Here is a 24,662-nt window from a genome sequence, read left to right as displayed (position 1 = left end):
ATCATAGTATGGTTCTGTGAGTTTTGACAAATGACCAATATTATGTATCTGCCATTATAATATCATACAGAATAGTTTCAATGCCTGAAAAACTGTGTTTCCCCTATTCATCTTTCCCCCCAAATCTCTCACACTACCCATCTTTTTACTGTCAACATAGGAAGAGCTGAAGTCTTCACAACATTGAGTGTTCTTAGCAATGATAATGGGACTCCATTTATCTAGATGTTCTTTGACTTTATTCATCAGAATTTTTTATTCTCCTCATGTGGACCTTGTGTATATTTTGTTAGGTTTATACTTGAGCATTTCTTTTTTTTGGTGCAAATAGAAATGATTTTTTAAAAACTTTCAAATTCCAGTTTTTTATTGCATGTGTGTAGGAAAAAAATGACTTTTATTAGTATTTCTTTAGGACAGGCAATTGTTAAGAAGAATGTAGTGCTCAGGGCTTTACTCCTTCCTCTGCAGAAACATGTGGGGAATTTTCCCTCAGTACTCAAGGTGGTAGTTTGCCTAGTGATATCAATTTTCTGGTGGGCCTAAGTAGAATTATTTATTTTCAGTTTGAATTCCAGAGTGTCAAAATTCAGTTCACTTTCAGTTGTTAAGTTCCCTTCTAGATGTGAGATGTGAGTTACAGTTTCCAAGCTATTTACATGTTAGACTAAACATGACTTACTCTAAACAAGACTTACTCTATTTTTTTAGATTTAAAAAATTTTAAATATATTTTTATTGGTGAATTATAATTATGCATCATGTTAGTCTTCACTGCCTTACACTATTTTATAAAATATTGGTCACCATGCAACCTAGCACCCATGCTCCTCAGATCTTACCCAGAATTCTGTCTAGTAGAAGACATGCAATATGTAGCCTGTTCAGACTGCATTTTTTTCACTTAACAATATTCATTTAAATTTCCTCCATACCTTTTTATGTTTTTGTAACTCATTTCTTTGTATTGATCAGTAGTATTCCATTATGTGAATGAGCCACAGTTTGTTTATTCATTCATTTGTCAAAGGGCATTGTGATTGCTTTTAAGTTTTGGAAATCATGATTAAAGCTGCTATAAACATTTGTGTGCAGTTTTGTTTTTGGTGTGTACAAGAATCTCCACTTAAGAGAATATAAACAAGATGAGAAAATTATCTCAGTGAAGAAAAGGTATGTTACCAAGTTATCATGTTGCATCCAAAGTGACCAAACTACAGAAAGCCTAAAACTCTTGTTTTTCTCCACAACCCTGAATGTCTCAAATCTGTCATGGCAAAACCTGTATCTTATTTAGCTCAGCATCCCAACACATGGAAAGATACTCAGTAAATATTTGTTAAAAATATGTATAATTCAAGAGGTCCAATGCTTCCAGACTTTCCTATGTGCTCCTGCCTGCCTTTTCCAGAGTCCTTTGATCCAGATCCCAAGACTGCTTTTCTGCTGACTTTGTCAATTTTCCTTCTGTTTGATTTATCTGGAGATCTGTCCTGAATCTCTGCTCACCTGGACTGTTTCTAACCTTGGAAGATCCTAGCTCCAGTTAGCCCCTCACCAAGCTTATTCTTAGAGGCCCTCCAGAGCATTTAAATATCACAGGTAAACTGTAGAGAGCCTGACTTGGGATGGGTATCATGTAATGCTAGCATTTCCTACTACCAAAGCTTTGTTATTTCCTTGGCTTTTAAATGCCCCTGGATTCTTGTCTACTGGCTGGAATAATCCAGTTCTGGTGCTTTTGGTGGTAGAAACAAGTGTAGGGCCCACCAGTGTAACCAGGTCAGGTTGTGTGCCTCTATTCTTTTGTCTCCACCCCTACTTTTTTTTTTAATATTAGAACTTTATAGTTATACATAGTAGTTGGGTTAATTTTGACAAAATCATACTTGTATGGAATTTTATTTCAGTCCCCATTCCTCCCTTTTTTTCAACCCTCTTCCCTCCCCCATTCTCTTTGCTCTACTCTATGGATCTTCCTTTCACTCCTTCATCTATTTATCTATCTATCTAATTCATTGGAATCAGGGATTGAACTCAGGGGCTCCAGGCCATTAAACCACATCCCCAGCTCTATTTTGTATTTTTTATTTAGAGACAAGGTCTCACTGAGTTGCTTAGCACTTTGCTTTTGCTGAGCTGGCTTTGAACTCATGATCCTCCTGCCTCTGCCTCCTGAGCTGCTGGATTACAGGCGTGTGCCACTGTAGCCGGGTTCCTTATTTATTTTTGATTGGTACTTTCTACATAGACATAAAGGTGGAATTCCCTTGGGTACATTTATTTTTGCATATAACATGATTTTTGTGAAATTAATTCCGTATTTTCTCCCCTTTTCCATCCTTCCTCCTCTCTCATTTTCTACCTTCTACTTTACTGATATTCTCTCTATATTTATGATATCTGATCCCCCAACTTTCTTTATTCTTTTTTTTACACAATATCTTTATTTATTTGTTTATTTATTTATTTATGTGGTGATGAGGATCGAACCCAGGGTCTTGCACGTGTGAGACGAGCACTCTACCGCTGAGCCACAACCCCAGCCCGCTTTATCCTTTTTTGCTTTAGCTTCCATGTATGAAAGAAAACATTCAATCCTTGATTTTCTGCTTCTGGATTATTTCACTTAGTATGATATTCTCCATTTCCATCCTTTACTGGCAAATGCCATCATTTCATTTTTTTTTTATGACTGAGTAAAACTCCGCTGCGCATATATACCACATATTCTTGATCCATTCATCTATTGACAAGCATCTGGGCTGATTCAATAATTTGGCTATTGTGAATTGTGTTCATACAAATATCGAAGTGGCTGTTTGCTATAGTATGCTAATTTTAGTTGTTTTGGATAAACAAGGGGTGGGATAGCTGGTTTAAATGATGGTTCCATTCCTAGTTTTTTGAGGACTCTTCATACCGTTTTCCAGAGGGTTATACTAATTTACAGTACCACCAACAATGTATCAATGTGCATGTACATCAGCATTTATTATTTGTATTTTTTAATAATTGCCATTCTAACTGGATAATTACCATACTGACTGGAGTGAGATGAAATCTTATTGTATTTTTGATTTGCATTTTCCTGATGGCTAGAGATGTTGAACACATTTTTCATATATTTGTTGACCATTAATATTTTGATTTTGAGAAATCTGTTTAGTATTTTTGTCCATTTATTGATTGGATTATTTGGTTTTTGGCACTGAGTTTTTTAAGTTCTTTATATATTATGGATATTAATCCCCTGTCAGAGGAGTAGCTGGCAAAGATTTTTTTCCCATTCTGTAGGCTTTCTCTTCATGCTCTTAATCATTTCCTTTGCTGTGCAGAAACTTTTTAATTTGATGATGTTCCATTTATTAATTCTTGGTTTTATCTTTTGAGCTTTAGGGGTCTTATTGAGGAAGTTGGTGCCTGTACCAGTATGATGGAGTGTTGAACCCTATGTTTTCTTCTAGCAGTTGCATGGTTTCTGGTCTAATTCCTAAGTCCCTGTTCCATTTTGATTTGACTTTTGTGCAGAGTGAGAGAGGGATCTACTTTCATTTTATATATGGATATCCAATTTTTCCAGCATCATTTGTTAAAAAGGCTTTTTGTCCTCCAACATATATTTTTGACACCTCCTTCAAGTATCAGATGATCATAAGTATGGGGATTTGTCTCTGTGCCTTCTATTCTATTGCATTGGTCTTCATGTCTATTTTGATGTCAGTACCATGCTGTTTTTGTTACTATAGCTCTGCAGTATAATTTGAGATCAGGAATTGTGATGCCTTTTGCACCACTCTTTGCTCAGAATTGCTTTGGACATTCTGGGACTCTTGTTCTTCCAAATGAATTTTGGGGCTTTTTTTTTGTTTAGATCTGTGAAGAATGTCATTAATATTTTGATAGGGATTGTTTTGAATCTGTATATTGCTTTTGGTAGTATGGCTATTTTGACAATATTAATTCTGCTTATTAAGAATATAGGAGGTATTTCTATCTCTTAAGGTCTTTTTCAATTTATTTCTTTGGTGTTATATAGTTTTCATTATAGAGGACTTTTACCTCCTTAGTTAGATTAATTTCTAGGAATTCTTTATTTTTTTTTTGAGGTTATTATGAAAAGGATGGTTTTCCTGGTTTCTTTCTCAGCAAAATCACTGTTGGAGCATAGGAAAGCTATCGATTTATGACTGTTCATCTTGTATCCTGCTACTTGGCTGCTTTCATTTATGAATTCTAGAAGTTTTCTGGTAGATTTTTTTGGGTCTTTTAGATATAGGATCATGTCATCAGCAAAGAGATATAGTTTGATTTCTTCATTTCCTCATTGTTTCCCTTTGATTTCCTTCTCTTGCCTGATTGCTCTTGCTAGAGTTTCAAGAACTATATTGAATAAGAGTGGGGAGAGTGGATATTTTTGTCTTGTTCCTGATTTCAGAGGAGATGCTTTTAGTATTTTTCAGTCAGTATGCTGTTAGCTTGTCATATATAGTCTCTATAATATTGAGATAAGTTCCTTCTATCCTTAATTTCACCAGTGTTTTACCATGAATGATTGCTGGATTTTATTAAAAGCCTTTTATGTATTTATTGAGATGATAATATGATTTAATTATATTTGTGTCATGAATTACATTTATTAATTTGTGTATATTGAACCAACCTTGTATCTCTGGGATGAAGCCCACTGGATCATGGTGTACTATCTTCTGGATTCTACCCCAAACTTTAAGCATCCTCTGCTCCTGCCTTTTCTTGGTGGGGGTGGTCCTTTGATGTTGATAACTTATCAGACCTCAGCAATTTATTAAACTTTTTATTCTGGAGTAATTTCATATTTATGGAAAGTTGCTGTATTAGTTTCCTGAGACCACTACAACAAATTACCTTAAACTTGGTGGCTTAAAATAACAGAACTTTATTGTCTTACGGTTCTGGAGGCCAGTGTCCTAAATCAAGGTGCTAGCAGTGTTGTGCTCCTTCCAAAGGTCTAGGGGAGAATCTTTCTTTGCTTTTTCTAGCTTCTAATGTTCCTTAGCTTTTGGCAGCATAACTCCAGTCTGCTTCTGACTTTACATAGCTGCTGTCTAGTTTGTTTTTACAAAATATCTTAGACTGGATAATTTATAAACAAAAGAAATGTGTTTTCACAGATCTGGAGGTTGGGGAATTCAAGATTAAAGTGTCAGGAGATTTGCAGTCTGGTAAGAATCTGTTCCTCATAGATGGAGTCTTTTTACTTCATCTGCATATGGTGGAAGGAGCAAACAAGTTTCTTTGGACTTCTGTGATAAGGGCAATAATCTCATTCAAGAGGGTTCTGCCCTTATGCCATAATTAAAGGCCTTATCTCTTAATAATTTCGCATTGGGGTTAGGTTTCAACCTATGAATTTGGTGAGGGGACACAAGCATTCAGACCATAGCAGCTTTCTTCTTTTTGTGTTTCTCTGGGTTCTTTCCTCTTCTAAGAATGCCAGTCATTGGATTTAGAGAGCAGCCTAACTTCAAGATGTTCTCATTCAATATCTTTAATTTAATTATATCTTCAAAAACTCCAAGTAAGTTCATGTTCTGAGGTTCTGGATGGGTATGAAATTTTAGAAGACTTTATTCAAGCCACAAATCCACTATTTTGCAAAGAATAGAGGGAGTACCTGTATACCCTTTGCTTTCACAAATCTGCTATGACCCACGTCCTGCATGATCAAGGGAACGGGTTCCCCTCTGGAGGGATGGGCTGACTGAGAAATAAAAGCTAAAAAAAGTAGTACTATAAGGGACTCAGTGGTAAAGTGCTTGCCTCATATGAGTGAGCCCCTGTGTGATCCCCAGCACCACATATAAATAAACAAATAAAATAAAGGTATTGTGTCCATCTACAACTAAAAAAAATATTTAAAAAGGTAATACTACGAAATAACCACAGGACACAATGGGGACAGCAACAGGCAAAGCTGATCAGATGGGTCCAGCTTCTAACAAAGAAAGGAGCCTGCGCTTGCTTTATTTATATCAGAATACATCAAAGATTTTCGATAGAAAGTTCTTCACCAAAACAGGATAAAGGTGGGAGCAGGTAGGCTGCTCAGTTCCTAATGAATCATGCCCATCTCTGGTGCTGTGTGGGACCTTTTGGCAGAGCAGAGGGCCCGATCTTGATAGCAGGGATTGCTGCTATAAGTTCCCAATTACCAGAGCTACCCGCTCACTGGCTTCAATGCTAAAAAGGCCCTCACGTATTTCATGGGTGGCTTCCCTCAATCAGCTTTTATTCTGAAGTGGAGTCTCCTCAATGTAGGCAGATTTTCAATTAAATTTCAATGCTGCAGTTGCCCATGCCCAGATGATGCCTCTTGGTGTTCAGTAATTTCAGGTACCTCACAGAGCAATTTCTCTCTGAGGTCCCAATAATCAGAGGTGTGATGGTACAACAGGTTCCTGCCTTTGCTTTGTGAGGAATTTGAAAACACTATTCCCATCCTTATTTCTTTGGATCTGTCCCTGATGTTGGTATTGGGACAATGGCTTATTTATTTATTTGTTTAAACTTGTTATTTTGAGATAGTTGTAGAGTCACATGCAGTTGAAATATATGGTAGAGGAAAATCCTGTTTACTTGTTCCCCAGTCAACCCCAAAGGCAACTTCTTATAAAGCTATTAGTGTAATATCACAACTGCAAAATGAACATTGATATAATTCACCCATCCTGTTAGTCAGCTTTTTATTATTATGATGAATATCTGAGAAAAACAACCCAGAAGAAGAAAGATTTATTTTGTCTCATGGTTTCAGAGGTTTTAGTCTGGTTGGTAGACTCTATTGCTTTGGGTCTGAGATGATGCTGTATATTGAGGAAGGAGGGTGTCTTAGTGAAGGGAAGGGCTTAAATCATGGCAACCAGGAGATAGAGAAGAAAGAGGAGGAGGAGGAGGAGGAGGAGGAGGAGGAGGAGGAGGAGGAGGAGGAGGAGGAGGAGGAGGAAAATAAAAAGAAGAAGAAGAAAAAGGAGGAGGAGGAGGAGGAGAGGAGGAAGAGGAAGAGGAAGAGAGGGAGGAAGGGAAGGGGAGGAGAAGGAAAAGGAAAGAAGAAAAAAATAAAAGCAGGAGGATGAGGAGGAGGAGAAGGGAACTGAGATCAGAAATACCATTATACCCCTTTCTGGGCATGCTTTCAGTGACCTGCTTCCCCCATTCATGACCCATGCATACAAATACCAGTATAGCTATCAATAGATTAATCTACTAATGAGGTCAGAACCCTCATGATCCAATCACTTCCCCAAACCCTCACAGTTGCACATTGCTGCATTGGACACCAAGCCTTCAACACACGAACCTTTGGGGGACATTCCAGTCTAAACCATAACACACATATTATTCATTTAATCAGATTTTCTTATACTCATTTGTGTGTGTGTTATTTCTATGTGTATATGTGTATGTGTGTGTGTGTGTGTGTGTCTGTGTATTTAGTTCTATGTAAGAAATTTCCTTTTTTAATCCCTGAAAGTGCTAAATGCTCATTACCCATCTTCTCCTATAATAGAGTATGAGAGTTCATCAAAAACCACTTGAAAATCCATTAAAAAAGACCTATACTTAGAAACACAAATCAGCCTGCCTGTCCTTCCTGGGAATAAAAAGTGCCTGACTTCAGAGTCAGAATTTTGACTCCTGATCCTGAATAGGCTGATGAAATGTCTTCCATTCATTTCTGAAGAATTGGTTCTATTAAGGGGATGATTTCAAACAAACATAAGTCAAACTTTTTATAAGTTACTGTACTTAAGACATGAGCTTTGAATTCAGAGAGATGTTTGAATTCTGGTTCTGCCATTTACTAGAAGTGAAACTTAAGAATATCACGAATGTTTGAGAAAGGCTGGCAGGTGTCAGATCAAGTGTTTGGCTCATAATTTAAAGCTAATGGGGTAGTGCTGGATTATTTTAATTGAGGGAATGATACAACAGATTTGCATTTTAGAGAGATCTGGAGTGGCTCATTACCATTTTTAGGTTAACAGCTTATTTGAGGAAAACCATGAGTATTTTTTTTCTATAAAATGCATATGTATGATAACACAACTTTAAATACAATTTTGGTAAGTTTCTGAAGATCGTGGACTTGAGTCTACTAAATATGGGGTAGAGGAAGTTTTTCTTTTCCTATTGGAGATGAGATGAGTTGAAAGACTTGAACATATTCGTATGCTGAAGAGTGATATAATTAGAGCAGTATGGCTGTGGAAGGAGATAGAGGTAGGAGATGTAGTAGAATAGAGAATTAGAAAACTATTCCATCCCTTCTTCCTTATCCTTGAGGAGGTAGGATGGACTCCATCTCCAGAACAAAGGAGATGTAATCATCTCATGGCTGATGGGAAGATACTTCTAGTAAATTGAGAAAGAAGGAAGAGTAGGTCTAAGCTTCATTAAGGTACTTCCAATCTGTCACATTGATCAGGTCAAAAACCTTGGAGATGTTCTTGAGTTCCTTCTTTCTCTCACTCTTTGCATCTAATTGTTGGTAAGTTCTCAGGTGTGCCTCTAGAATACATTTTGAAACTGACCATTTCTTTCCTCCTCTATCTTTAGCAACTTTCACATAGACCAAGTTAGAGAGTTGGTTTCCTGTTTCAGTCTTGCCTGCACACAGTCTTGCAAGATAAATTGGAAGTGTTAATTAAAATATGTAAACCAGATCCTATCACTCCCCAGCTTAAATCCTCCACCAGCTCCTGATTACACTTTGAGTAAAATCCCAAATCTCCATGGCCTCTGTGACTTTGCCCCTGCCCACCTCTGTCTTCATTCCCACCATTGTTCCTTATTATGGTCCAGCCACATTGACTCTCTTGATTTCTCAAGCAAGCCAAGCTTCTTCATTCTGTCTTGGAGAATCCACACTTGTGATTCTCTCTTCCCGTACCTCAGATCTTTGCAACAGCATTTTTCATGTATCCACTTTCTGTCTCACTTTGTGTCTATTTAAAATAGAAACAAAACTACCAAGACAACTCTTTAATTACCCTTTAATTTTTTTTTTCACAGTACTCATCTCTAAGCTCCCAAAGAGCCAAGAATCATGTCTGTCTTGCGATAGTGTCCTCAGCACCAATAACTCTGTCTGGCCGGTAATTGGTGCTCAAGAAATTTGTTTAGTGAATGCATGAATCAAGTAAAATCTCTTCTCTTTGGGGGGCGGGGAGAGAGAGAGACAGAGAGAGAGAGAGAGAGAGAGAGAGAGAGAGAGATATTATGTATGTAAATAACTATAGTGCAAGACAGAGAGTGGTCCAAGTTCACGGGAAAGTTGATGTAAAATGCTACAAGAGTTCAGAAATTAGTAGTATATGGTGAGATCAAGTAAGTCTTAAAGGAGAATGTCAAATCTGAGATGGATTTATACAAAGGGAGGGCTTGAGACATGGAGAGGAAAAGGTATCTAAGTAATGAGATATTCTAAGTAAAGATCTAGAGATAGAAAGCTTATTGTGCATAGGAAGAAGAGGAAGTTGTTTTGACTGAAGGATCAGGAAAAAGCAAGTGCAGGAAAACAAGATTGCGATTTCTGTTAGGGCCAGTCTATGGAGTGCTTGTATAATAGACTGGGGAACATAATGTTCATTCTGAAAGCAATAGGAAAAGTTTTGTGTAGGAGAGTGATATAATTAGAGCAGTATGGCTCTGGAAGATTTCTGGGAATCATATATGAATGGATTGCAGTGGGGAGAGGTGCAATGTAGGTGGCATGTTGGAGGAGTTAGTTATGAGACCAGTACACTTTTTCAAAGGGGAGATTTTGAAATGCTGAACTCCAAGTGAGAGAGATGGCAGAGGGAATTAAGAGGAAGACAGGAGTGTGGTAGAGATGGTGAGGGAAGAATCAATAGGACTTGGCAACTAATTGGTCTGAGAAACTGTGAAATTTCCTCCAAGCTTTCTGTTTTAGTATTTATTTCACTGCTAATTGCTATTAGCTGTGGCACTAATCTTAGTAATTGCAATTATTTGAATGTTTGATAAATGCTATTATATTAATGTTCACAATTTTGTAATCAGTTTTGTCATAACTCTTAAAAGCTAAGTACCAGATGCCTGCTTTTGGAGGATGATAATGGATCACTACATGCTAGATACAATTATGGAAGTTAAGTTTGCTCTCATACTGTACATTTATGAGGGCAATAATCCCTCAGGATGCCATTTAAAATATACAGAGCCAAATTCTATCCTCAGGCTGAGTGCATGAGTTTACCGAACTGTGCATTCCTGTCAATTGGCAGAATTTAAATCTTATCAAACACACTGGAAGACTTTCCATGTACACTCTACTTTTTCCATGAGAAATATATTTATATAATCAAATTATTCAAGATAATAGATCTGTGTGTGTGTGTGTGTGTGTGTGTGTGTGTGTGTGTGTATTTGGATACACTGATGTGTTTGTTGTCAGCAAGGGAGAGAAGTAGCACACGTTATATGTATATTATTGCTAGGCACTGAAAGATGCAGTTTAATTTGCAATATAATTAAGACATGTCTTAATAAGTTTTATTATAAGACAGTTTTATTCCTTTGCAACTCTTCTTGCCTTCTTTATGGATAAAATTCATATGAATTGTCATATATGGAAGAAAAAAGTTAATGAATCATAAGCATATTAAAAAACTGTAACTTCAATGTAGCCTCAACTAGATATATATTAATTCTGATGTCCTTGTTGATAGGTATTACATGATAATGTGAAAATTTCAGTGTCTGGATCTGTAAACAGTTGTTGTGTTTGGGTAAGTAAAAATCATTATATTTTAATTTAAGATTTGCATTTTAGATATTTATGGTTACTAGTGCAGTGTCTGGCACTAGACTTCCTGGAGTTGATGCAGGCTTCAACACTCCCTAGCTTCAATACTCTGTAGCTGTTTGACTTACAGTGATATACTTGATCTCTCTGTGCTTTAAGTTTTTAATCTGTAAAATAGAAATAATAATCATAGCTACCTCTCGGGATTATTATGAGGAGTTAAATGAATTAATTTGTGAAAGGTCTAACACATACTGAACACTTAATAGATTTTTAGTTATTACTATTGATCTTAAATGTACAACATGTATTACTATTGAAGTTAAATTTAAATATGTAACTACTAAATTATAATTCAGTGATTCATGTATATGTAAAAAAATATGCTAGGTCTTTTTAAAATCTTGCCAGAGTGTTTTTTGCCTTAAAGGCCATTATATCTCTATTTGTACTATGTGGTTATCTTCCCTAAATATACAAAGTAAGTATAAATTATGCAGTTCTCTTTAACTTTCCCTGAAATTTCATTGTGATAAATGTAGTAGGCAAATGAATGCCAGTAGGTAATGGTAAGCATTGAATTTTTGTTTGTGATGCTTCTTTGTTGCTAACTACTATTAGCAACTGTACTAGCTGTATATTAGTGACTTGAAAGATTTTAATAAAATCAATTTTTGTCATAATCAAAATTATTAATCCTCAATTTACCACTATTTGTCTTTCTCAGAATAAAAAATAGAATATTAAGGAAAGAAAACTTTTCTTTTTTCCTCCAACTATATTTTCCTTATATCTTAAAAAAGAGAAAAAGAGAACAAGAAGCAAACATACCCCTTATCCTGTGAAACTCCTACCATTTCCCAGACACTTTGAAGTTATTTTTCCCCTTGGTATATTCCTTAAATGAGGGGTTTGTGCAACTTGAACGTATTGAGACACTAGAATACACGTTCACACCCAGTTTTCATCCCCATTTTGTGCTTTGTGAACACACAACAAAAAAGACCATGTTAGCTAACTCCCCAAATCCTTGGCCATATCATTCTTTTCCTATCCTTCCTAATTGATGTCTAGCATGTGAGTCACATCTCCTTTTTTTTTCTTTTCTTTTATAAACTCATTCTGTCTACCCCTCGCATGTTAGAATCCACATCTTCATGGAAGCCTGGACTGACAGAAGATCATTGAGGGTTAACAGCACTTTTTAAAGTAGTCTTCGGGAATTGGCACAAAAGGTTGACGGAGTCGATTTTCAATGTATTATTTTGGTTCTCTGCCATAGGGCTGAACTTGCATATAATTGGAGAAGTTTTATTCTAAATCACTTGTAACATGAATACACAACAAGAGTGAAACTCATGAATGACTCTGACATGGCCTTTTCTTTGGCAAAGTTCTTCCTTGAGAATATTGGTTCTTCCGAAAAGGACTTTGTTAACAGAAATGACTTGCTAAGTATCATTCATCCTTTTCAGCTCTTTTCTTTGTGATATAATTGAAGTCACTTTCTCTTCAGTCCTGCCACTTGGTCTGGGGCCCCTAATATTATGTAGATTGGTCCTGGAATTAAAAACTAGATCTTTTTACCAGAAAATCTAGAATGATAACTTTCTCTCTGTGCTTTCTTTAGATGTTGATTTGGGCTCTTAGTATTTCTCACAGGCAATACAAAAGTATGCTGTTGATTTTGACACTCTGGTTAAATAATGCTTTTCAATCCAAGCAGTAAACCAATAGGACCTTGCTGCATGGCTATTGTAATTGATCACCCATGCACCGAATCTTTGACGCTGTTCATAATTTCCTATCTTGCTTTATGACATTCACTTTGGAAGTTAAAGGATGCTATCACTTTCACAAAATTCTCGTTTTCTTTTGTGGACATCAGTGTGCTCATTAGAATTCAGTGGGGCCTGGAAAGGCCCAGCCCCTAGATGGGTTGCTGTTTGAGGAAAAAGTGATAGGAGTTGAGTCCTGAATTCAACTTCACTTCCTTCAGGACTGTCTACAGCAAGAAAGTCACATTTGGGGAATTGGGGCTTAAGATAGCTGATATGTATTTGGCTTAGCTATAGTGGAACTAGGTAGAAACCACTGATCACTTGTCTCTTCTTTAGATTATATGGGTTTGCATTTTCTTGAACCAATTTAACAAAAGTATAACAAACTCAGAAGAGACTCTGAGCCAGAACCATCCAGTTAAACTGCTCTTAGACTCTGATAGAGAGTATGAGGTTGAAAAACGTTTGTTGCTGTAGGCTGCTAAATTTTAAGATGATTTGTCATATGGAAACAGATAACTAATACATATGAATTAACAATTCTTTGTATCATCTTGCCCCATTCAAATTGCTGATGTGCTTTCTGTTTCCTCACTGATACAAACATGAAAGTAAACAAAACAGAAATCTAAAACAGAATAATAATGTTTACTGGGGGAAATTTCCAAATTACCTCAAGTTAGAGTATTGATATTATTTATAATTCTAGAGGAAATAATGGCAAAATGAAGTTATCATTACCATGTATCAATGTTATTTATGTGTGATTTTGTGTTCTGTGTTGATATAATTTGGTAAGTAGATATTTCTGTACATTAAAATCTGTTTAAGTCACTTTAGGGAATTTTTCTTACAATCTCAAAAAAGCATCCAAAAAGATATTTAGGGGGGCTGGGATTGTGGCTCAGTGGTAGAGCACTTGCCTAGCACTCGTGAGGCCCTGGGTTCGATCCTCAGTACCACATAAAAATAAATAAACAAAATAAAGGTATTGTGTACAACTAAAAAATAAATATTAAAAAAATAAAATAAAGGTATTGTGTTCAACTACAACTAAAAAAAAGATACTTAGGGGATTCAAGAAGGTAGTTTAGAGGAAGACTGCTAGTTACTTTGTGGCTCAAGATTCAAGCAGCAGGAATTGAAGTGAGTGAAAGAGGTATTTCACTAAAATTCAATATTGGACAGTCAGAGTGTCTTAGACTCAGAAATTTGGGTATATTAAACAAAGAATAAAGAGTACTCTGAAGCTGAGCCAGTTATAGCAGAGGCAGCTATAGCAGCGCTGATTTACCACACAGAGAGAAGGAGAGCATAGAAAGAAAAACAGATGTGATACAAAAAAACCTAAGATCAGAAAAGAGGCCAGAACTTAGCTGATTCAGAGGCTGCACTGTGCACTAGTGCTTGAAAAGCACTCTCTACTTCCCAGCTGACCTGGGAGAGCTGAGGCAGAGCCATTTTGAGGTGGCCATTCTGCAGTGGCTGCTGTGGAGCTGGGAGATCATAGCAAATGCTGCCTCGCTGTTCCAGCAAGTGCCTGCTGTGTGGCCTAGGGTGTACCTAGAAGAATGTGAGGGAAACAGACACAGAGAAGATAGTACCCAAGGGAATTCAAGTCAGAAAGGTAAAGGGGAGCCCAACTGACTTCTCCTTTGAGTCTGGTGGCTCACATGACCAGCTGAAGTGGGTTGGGAATATGGACAGGTGGATGTGAATACACTTGGGGACTAAGTCTGGCAAGGTTGGGTTCCTGGGCAGTGGAGTCTATGAAGAACTGGCTTTCCTGCACCACTAGTAGAATTCTTGGGAGGCTTCTGAGCTCCAGACTCCCAACAAAGGTTGACAACTGCCAGGCCCTCACAGTGTATCTCTCTAATTTCTGCAGAGCAGACGCCACTCAACAGAGCCCTGAGGCCTGATTAGACCTAAGCCCCACCCGCGGGAACTTTCACAGAAACTCTCCAGCAGCTCTACCCTGGGAGTGCACCAATGTAGTCTGTGAGGACAAAATCCCAACTGACAGTGCATGCCACCCCATCCTACTTCATACTGGTGGACAGGGAAGCTGAGGATTATTTCAACCAGCTTCAGGCTCAGGTCACTGCAACTGGCAGTTCAGAGAGCAAGATATAAAGAGGAAGGGGTTAATAATCCTCAGCCCTTGCTCTTCTTCTTAGTACATAGATAAAGAAGAAATGGAAAGAAGGACAGTTGGGTATAGATAATGACCACCCATTCTTGTTGACTATTTTCACCATCTTTGTGGAGACGATTTTGTCATTTTTCATTATGAACTTTTTTTTTTCTTCTTTGTGTGTGTGTGTTCTTGATGTGCTGATTTATTCAGGGCCACACACACACCACACACACACACACACACACACACACACATGAACTTTTTTTTCTTCATTTTTATAATTTTTAAGTGTACTTATTTTTCCTTACCTTATCTTTTTTAGGGTTGGGGTTTTTTGGCTTATATATTTTTGTTTTGTTTTCACTTGTTTGTTTCCTTTGTTTCTCTTTTCTCTTTTCTTCTGCTAACACCAAATTAATTTGTTCTCACTTTCTCTCTCCTTTTACTTGTTTCTCCTAATTCCTTCTTCCTTCCTTACAACCATCATCTGCTACATCTCTTCTGCATTCTCTGTCCACTTTTTGAAATTATAAACCCTTCTATCTTCCTACCACATTTTCTTTTGTCTTAACTAACTGTATTTTACCATATTTTAGAATTGATTTGTATAACACCTGCCTCTACCTTTAATGCTGATGAAATTATTACTGCTGTGGATGACATAGTTGATACTTGCTGTTGCTTTAAAGCCAGATTTAGTTCATGGTTATTGTTTTTACTGTTGACAAGAGCTGACCTTGCTCTTCCTATTTTTGTTTTTTTGGTTTTGGTGATAACAGTCATAGTAGAAACTGGGTATTTATTTTAATGCCATATATTATTTGCATTGGTTGTTGTTATTGTTTGTTTTGCCTTATTTTGTGAGGTGCTGGGAACCTACAGGGATACTACAAGTTCACAGGTTAGCGATTCTGTTGTTGAACTAAACTCAACCAAAAGACAGCATACATTATCTCACTCACAAATTAATGACCTTCGATCTTCAGCTATACTTTAATACAAAGAATAGAGGAGACAAAACCCCAAACTAATAATCAGCCTCCAAGTAGTGACAGATAAGGGAGGGACGCAGGTCCTGCCTATCTATAGACATCCACTGCTAAGCAAACACAGGTTAACACAAAGGCTGTGGATACCACATCTATAGATAACTCTAGGACAACACTTTGGTAAGCAAAGACTGTGCCCTAAAAAGAGTAGAAGAGAAATACCTCCCAACAGATACATAAAATCCAACACAGAAATGCAAGAATTATAAAAAACAAGGTAACATGACACCTTCTAAAGTTCATAATTTACCAACAACTGACCCCAAAGATATTGAAGTGGATGAAATATCAGATAAGGAAATTTAAAAAATCATTGTAAAAATGATCAATAAATTCCAAGAGAATACAGAAAAACAACTGAGGAATTTTGTACAGGATACAAATGAGAAAGAAATATAAAGACATAGAAATATTTAAAAAGAACCAAACAGAAAACTTGGAAATGAAAGACATAATAAATCAAATAAAATGTTCAGTTGAAGTCTCTCTAATAGAGTAGACCATGCTGAAGACAGAATCTCAGAACTGGAATGCAAAGTGGCCAGCCTTGAACATTCAGACAGCATTAAAGAAAAGAAAATAAGTAACTATGATCTGAATATACAAGAACTATGGGACAACATTAAAAGAACAAATTTAAGAATCATTTGAATTGAGGAGGGTTGTGAGATGATGGTAAGGAAATTGATAATATATTTAGGGAAAAAATAACAGAGAAAATTTCCAAAACTTTAGAATGAGATGAACACCCAGAAAAAGGAGGCATTCAGAACCCCAAATAGACAAGAACTGAAATTAATAAACATCTGTCTGTAATAATATTGATGTAAATAGTTTCAACTCTTCAATTAAAAGGTTGAACATTCAGAGTAGAGTGGGCTCAAAAACAATACCCAACTATGTATTGTTTGCAAGAGATGCAGCTTACTGGCAAAGACAGACACAGGCTAAAAGTGAAAGAATGAAAATTGTTATACCATGTGAATGAAACCTAAAAAGAAGCTGAGAAGCTGCTCTTATATTTGACAAAGCAGAAATAACAAAAAATTAATCAGAAGAGACAAAGAGGGTCACTTCATACTGTTAAAGGGAACAACACAACAACAAGAAGATATAACAATAATAAATATTTATGCCCAAACCTGGGTGTGGCTAATTATATAAAATGGACACTAGTCAAATTGAAGCCTCAGATAGACCCCAGTATAATAATACTGGGTGACTTCAGCACACTTCTCTCACTATTAGACAGATCATTCAGATATAAATTCTATAAAGACTCTTTGGATCTAAAAAATATTACAAAAAATACTTAATTGACATCTATAGAACATTTCATCCAATGACAGCTGAATACATTTTCTTCCAAACAGCTCATGGAAACTTCTCCAAAATAAGCCATATTTTAGGTCACAAAGAAACTCCAATCATACAAAATATTGATATAATTCCTTGCATCTTATCAGATCATAATGGTATAAAATTAGAAATCAACATGACAAAACCCTACAGAAACTTATATCAACACATGGAGATTGAGCAATACACTTCTATTTTGGAGGAGGTACCAGGGATTGAACTCAGCGGCACTTGACCACTGAGCCACATCTTCAGCTCTATTTTGTATTTTATTTAAGGACAGGGTCTCACTGAGTCGCTTAGCACCTTGATTTTGCTGAGGCTGGCTTTGAACTTGCAATCCTTCTGTCTCAGCCTCCAGAGCTGCTGGGATTACAGCGTGTGCCACCGCACCTGGCTTAGGAATTTATTTGATAGATAAACTTGCAGAATGATGTACAAAGTTATTCTGTGTAGAACTGCTTATACTAGCAAAACAAACAAACAAACAAAAAAACAAAACAAAAAACCCAAACCCAAAACAGATGGCATTGTCTTAGGAGTCATAAGTATTATCCCTAAAATATTTACATTTACTACCCTTACACTGTTTTTCCTGTTTCCCTTAGGGTTGTGTAGGGCCATATGATGAGTTGTGAACAGAAATGATATGTATCACTACATGGCCAGGGCCCTTGAATTGCCAGGTGGGGCTTCTAGAGCTTTTTTTGTTCACCAAAGTAAGATGGGGACTGCTTCATCAGCCTGGGTCAGGTAGGAAATAATATGGAACAGGACACCTGGCCAAATGTAAACTGGCTTGTAGCATGAATATAAAACTATCTTCTGTTTTCAGAAGCCATGAAGATTTTGACTCCACAGTGAAGCCCCATAACTCTTTTATTTTTATTTTATTTTATTTTTTTAAAGAGAGAGAGAGAGAGAGGAGAGAGAGAGAGAGAGAGAGAGAGAGAGAGAGAGAGAGAGAGAGAATTTTTTTTTTTAATATTTATTTTTCTAGTTCTCGGCGGACACAACATCTTTGTTGGTATGTGGTGCTGAGGATCGAACCCGGGCCGCACGCATGCCAGGCGAGCGCGCTACCGCTTGAGCCACATCCCCAGCCCCCCATAACTCTTTTAGAATTTATTATTTTACTTGGGATTTTTATATCAACATTTAGTAGTAAAATTAATTCATATTCTTTATTTATGATTTTTCAGATTGAGATTAGTATTACCTGATTATGCAAAAAAGGAAGAAAATTTTCTTCTTATATCCTCATTTAATTTGAACAACATCAGAATAATATGCTCCTTAACTTAAAAAAAACCATAACTTTATGAACTCAAGGTGACAGCTTTCTGATGCCTAGTTTTCAGGGATTATGGCAGAAAGTTAGAAATACATCTTTGATTAGGATGGATTTTCCAGATACCCTTTAAAACAGTTCATAATTAGGTTACTAATTACTAAAGCTTTAGATAAAATCTGAGTCTTAGAAGATTTGCCAGCTATCAAATCATCAAATCCTAACCTGAGCTAAATCTAGACGTTTTAAGAATGTAGAACAAAGTGTATTAATTTGTGTTCTTTGTTATTTAAAGTCACCTAAATCGAATAATTATTTCCATAATGTACTAAAAATATCCATGGTTGCTTTGCATGCAGGTCTCTCAATGATATACCTTAGTCTTGTGACACCAACTGACAGACACGGACTGCAGGTAGTCAACCCATCTTACAAATGTATTGAGATGTCTGACATACACAATACAAAGTGAAACTTAATGTGCAGGATTTTTTCTTTTTTTTTTATGTCTGAAGAAATGTTATTTCTAAAATGCTAAGTTTAGAGCTCTCCTTTTCAGAGTGTAAACCATCATGCTGTACATGGCATGAATGTTCCCCCCTTAGTTTTTCTCACTTTTATGTATATTAACCATTATTCCCCAAATGGTCATTTACCAGTCCTGTCCCTTCTCCCATTTCATTGAATTTGAGGCTTATTTTTTTTTCCAGATTTGAAATGTTCATCATGTTTAACTTAGTTTTGTGTCACTTTCTCCAAATAATTTTTATTTTGGTTTGTATTTTTGTATACACTCTCTCCTAAGTGGCATTATTTTCATGAAAATGTTGTTCGATTGAAAACCTCAATGATTGAAATTTTGTTCTGCAGGCAATTTCTGCTCTAAGTTTTCAATGGCACCGTAGGTCCACTGTCTTCAGTAATCATTAAACTGATCCTTTTCCATCCCTTAGAATGTTCACTAGGGTGTGAGGATAACACTGGATTCTTACATGGGAAGGTAAAATTCCAGTTGCATTATACATGCTACATAAAGCAGGGCATCAATACCCCTCTGGATCCTCCCTGTTTTCTTTGATTAAAAGCCATTTTTAAATGAAATTAGTGTTTACAGTTCTTGATGAAATAAAAACAGAACTTTAAAAACTGTAACAAAAGCAAAAACAAATCAAACCTATAGAACAGGATTTAAATCAAATGTGCATTTAGAAACTGTTATTCATTTCCAAGAAAATAAATTCTTCTTAAAATACTGTTGTCTTTATTTATGCCTTATTATCTTATTTCTAGTTGAATTACTAAGTAGTATAAATTTCCATGCAGTAAAATTTTTTTTTTTGGACAGGAGTAAAAAAAAAAATGGTATCTTAGCTATTTGGGTAAATAGTTTTATATAATAGATAATTAGATAATTGTATCTTCATTTTTGTTTTGTAAAAATGAAAATATGTAAACAATAAGGATTCTCTTACCTACTTCTGAATTTTCTAATCCACTAGCATTTCATTTAAACTTCCTCTTATCATTTCTTGACAGTTCTCTTTTTTTTTTTTGGTCACCTCTAGGGGGCAACTCAACCTAAATTATACTTTGGTTAAATGATCAAGCGGTTAGACAATTGTACTAGAAATATTATGCCAAATGACATTATATAGTTAAAATGATTATTGTTAAATGCAAATTTGGTGGAATTTATTTCTGTTCATGGTACCAACCTGAATGCAGTCATTGCTGGTGATTTCTGGCTTACAAAGTCTGTGGAGGTATTAAATTGAGATGTTTGTGCAGAGGCAGAAAAGATGAAGAGGGCACAGATGGATCTTTTATAATCATGCATTTTGTATTTCTCCATTTGCTTTCAGGTCACTGCTGGGTGTTTTGGAGATGCAGAAGCAAAATTCAGATGTATGCCTGCTTCAGTGGACAAGGCTTGTTCTTTTCTTTTTTAATAGTAATTATTCTAATTGGTATGAGATGGTAACTTGTAGTTTTGATTTGCAAATTCCTAATGATTAGTGATGGCAAAAATCTTTCTATGTGCTTATTGGGTGTGTGTGTAACTTTCTTGGACAAGTGCCCATTTAAGTCCTTTGACCATTTTTGAATGATTTTTTTCTTTTTTGTTGTTGTTATTGAGTTCTAGGGGTTCTCTGAATATTCTGGGTATCAATATTATGAATATTAATCCCTTTTGAGATATATGTTTTGCAAATATTTCCTCCCATTCTAAGGGTTGCCTTTTTATCTTCATTGATAGTATCTTTTGATGTACAAATTAAAAAATTTCCAAGAGGTTCAACTTGACTATTTTTTCTTTTGTTGTCCATGCCATTATTGTTATATCAAACAACTCATTGCAAAATCTAGTATCCTAAAGCATTTTGCCTATGTTTTCTTCAAAGAATTGTATAGTTTTAAGTCTTATGCTTGGGTCTTTGTTCTGAGTTAACTTTTGTTAACTGGTGTAAAGGTCCAATTTCACTCATTTGCATGTGGATATTCAGTTTTCTTTTAAAATTTCTTTTTAATATTTATTTTTCAGTTTTCGGTGGACCCAACACCTTTATTTTATTTTTTATGTGGTGCTGAGGATCGAACCCAGCGCCCCACGCACACCAGGCGAGAGTGTTACCGCTTGAGCCACATCCCCAGCCCCTGGATATTCAGTTTTCCAGTGCCATTTGTTTTTTAAAAAAAAGATTGCAGGTTCAAAGACAGCCTCAGCAACTTATAGCAAATTAGTGAGGCCTTAAGCAACTTAGTGAGACTCTGTCTCAAAAATAAAAAGGACTGAGAATGTGGCTTAGTGGTTGAGTGCCCCTGCATTCAATCCCTGGTACCCCCCCCCCCCAAAAAAAAAAGGAGAAAAAAACGATGGTTGTAAACCAGATGTGGTGGTGCTGCACACCTGTAATCCTAGCAACTCAGGAGTTGGCACCCCTCCCCCCCAAAAAATAACTTGATCACCTATGTGGGAGTTTATTTCTGTTCTATTTGGCTGGTCTGTATGTCTGACTTTATGTTAGTAACATACTATTTTGATTACTGTAGCTTTGTAGTAAGTTTTAAAATTAAGAAGCACGAGTCTTCAAACATTGTTCTTCTTTATGATTTTTTAAAAAAAATTCATAGCCCCTTGAGATTTCATGTAAATTTTAGTGTGTGTGTGTGTGTGTGTGTGTGTGTGTGTGTGTGTGTGTTTCAATGCTGGGGAGGAACTTTGGGTCTCATGCATGCCAGGCAAATACTCTACCACTGAGCCACATCCCCAGCCCTAGGATGGGTCTTCCTATTCTGCAAAAAAACATCAGGATTTTGATATGGATTGCATTAAATATGTAAAGCAAAAAAGAGACATTACAAATGAGGCAACATGATATCTGATCTCAAGACAGTAAAGGAGTATAGTAACTAAGACAGACACATAGACCAATGGAATGGGTTAGAGATCCCAGAAATAAACCTTGCATCTATAGCCAACTGATTCTTGACAAAGGTGCCAAAAATACATCGGAGAAAGGACAGCCTGTTCAGTACACGGTGCTGGGGAAACTGGATATCAATATACACAAATATGAAATGTCTCTTACCCTACACACACAAACACACACACAAAAACTCTCAAAATATATCAAAGACCTAATTGTAAGCTCTGAAACTATGATATTATTAGGCAAAAATATAGGAAAAATACTTCAAGACATTGGTATATGTAACAATGATTATTTAGATAAAGACCACAAAAGTGCAGGAAACAAAAGTAAAACCTAAATGGAAACAACAGAGTGAAGAGACAACCTACAGAATGGGAGAATATGTTCACAAACTATTCATCTAACAAAGTATTAATACCCAAGATATATGAGAAAATAAAAAAAACTCAACAAACCTCCCCTGAAAAAATCCAATTCATAATGACCTGAATAGAATCTTCTTAAAAGAAGAAATACAAATAACCATAAGTATATGAAAAGTGTTCCACATGACTAGCTATCAGGAAAATGCAAATCAAAACACAATGAAATATTGTTTCACCTTAGTCAGAATGGCTATTATTAAAGAAACAACAAGTGCAGTAGATTACACAATGAGGAATAGAGGGAAGGGAGTTGGAATAAGCAAAGACAAGACAATGGAGTAAGTCTGACATAGTTTTCCCATGTACATATGCGAAAACAAACACAGTGCATTCCACCACCATGTACATCCCTGAAAAATGAGACTCTAACTAGAATAAGATATATATCATCCTGTGTGTCCTGTAATCTTTTTTGATTTAAGTGTATTTTGTCTCTTGTATAGTGGATATAATTGGATAGTATTTTAAAATTTATTCTCCTGATCTCTATATTTTGATCGGAGAGTCTAACCCATTTACATTTAAAGTAATCACTTATAAGGAGGGCTTTACTTCTTTCATGTTGCTATTTGTTTTCTATATGTCCTTCATTTCTTGCCTCATCTTTTTCTTTTGTGTTTGGTTGATTTTTGTAGTAAAATATTAAAATTTCTTTATCATTTCCTTTTGTGTATATTCTTTGGCTATTTCCTTTGTGGTTACCATGAAGATTAATTACATTTAGCAACCTAACATTAAAATACTTTAATTTGAATGCAAATGTCTGCTCCTTTTAATAGCTCCATCCCCATGTCTCTCAGTTGTTGGTGTACAAAATTATTTCTTTACATACTGTGTCTAAAAACATAAACTGTAATTTAAAAAAAAACATATTAGTCTCTTCAATTATACAGGAAAAATATGTGGAGTTAAAAGCCAAAGTTATAATAGCACTAGTTTGTAGACTAATATATATTTTTAAAGTATTTGTTTTTAAAATCATGTAGGAAAAAAGTGGAGTTGTATGCCATTTTTACAATAATAATAGATTTTATAATTGCTCATGTATTTACCTTTATTTCTTCTTATGGGTTTGACACCTTTATTTTTTCTTATTGCTTTGAGTAACTGTTAAGTGTCTTTTTATTTCAACCTGTAGGACTCACTTGAGCATTCCTTGAAGTGCAAGACTGGTGGTACTGAACTCCTTCAGTTTTTATTAGTCTTTTTAATCTCTATTTAAAAAGGCTAGTTCTGTTAGATATAGAATTCTTGTTTGACACCTTCTTCTATTACCACTTAAAATATATCAGCTCACTCTCTTCTGGACTGCCAAAGTTTAGAATCCCTAGTATAAAAGTCACTTTTTCTGGCTGCTTTGAAATTTCTTTTGTCTTTTGAAAGTATGATCATGATGTGTCTCCGTGTGGATCTCTGAGTTCATCCTACTTGGATTGAGCTTCTTGAATATTTGTGCTCTTGTCTTTTATCACATTTGGCAAGTTTTCAGCCAGTGTTTCTTCAAATATTCTTTCTGTTCCTTTCTTTCTTCTCTGCTGGGAGAATGTGTGCAATGGTCTGCTTAAGGTGTCTCAGGACTTCCTTAGGCCTAGTTCACTTTTCATAGATATTTTTTACCTTCTGTTTCTCAGATCCCATAATTTCCATTGTTTTGTTTTTTACTGATTCTTTTTCTTCTTCCTGCTCAAACTTGCCTTGAATTTTTATTTCAGTTATCGCACTATTTAGTAGTTTACTTTTGTTTCCTTTTTAGGTTTTCTACCTTCTTATTGATATTCTCATTTTGTTCATGCATTGTTTTACTTGATTTTTGCTGCATCTTGCTTTAGTTCTTTGAGCATTTTAAGTTAGTTTCAGTCTTTGTCTAGTAGATTGCCATCAGTTTTTTTTTTTCAGGGACAGTTTCTGTTGTTTCATTATTTTCCTCTTTACTTTCCTGTTTCTTAGTATGCCTTGTGATTATTTTGTTATTGTTGAAAATTGGACATTTGAATTGAAAAATGTGTTGAAGTCGGAAATCAGATTTTCCCCTTCTCTGTTTTTTGTTTTTGTTTTTTTGATTATGTATGTTCTGTCTATATAGAAGATCAGCTTGAGGTATAAATTCAAAGTTTTTAAAAGTCTTTTCTGAGTTTTTCCTTGGGCATGTGTAGTGACTTTCTAATTTCTTCAGTATATACGGTTGCTTTCAAATGTCCTGGCTTTCAATGTCTGGCTCTCAAAAGGTGAAAAGGGGAAAATGAAGGGAGAAAAAGGATGTTGATAGCAATAGGGATAGGTAAAACAACAATGGGCTCTCACACCTTTGTCTGCACCATCAGCAGGAGCAATGAGTTGGTAGCACACAAATCCCTGATATTTAGAGGTCAGAAT

The sequence above is a fragment of the Urocitellus parryii genome, chromosome 8, assembly GCF_045843805.1.
Source record: "Urocitellus parryii isolate mUroPar1 chromosome 8, mUroPar1.hap1, whole genome shotgun sequence".
In the NCBI taxonomy this organism is placed as follows: Eukaryota; Metazoa; Chordata; class Mammalia; order Rodentia; family Sciuridae; genus Urocitellus; species Urocitellus parryii.
This window is presented reverse-complemented; position numbering follows the sequence as displayed.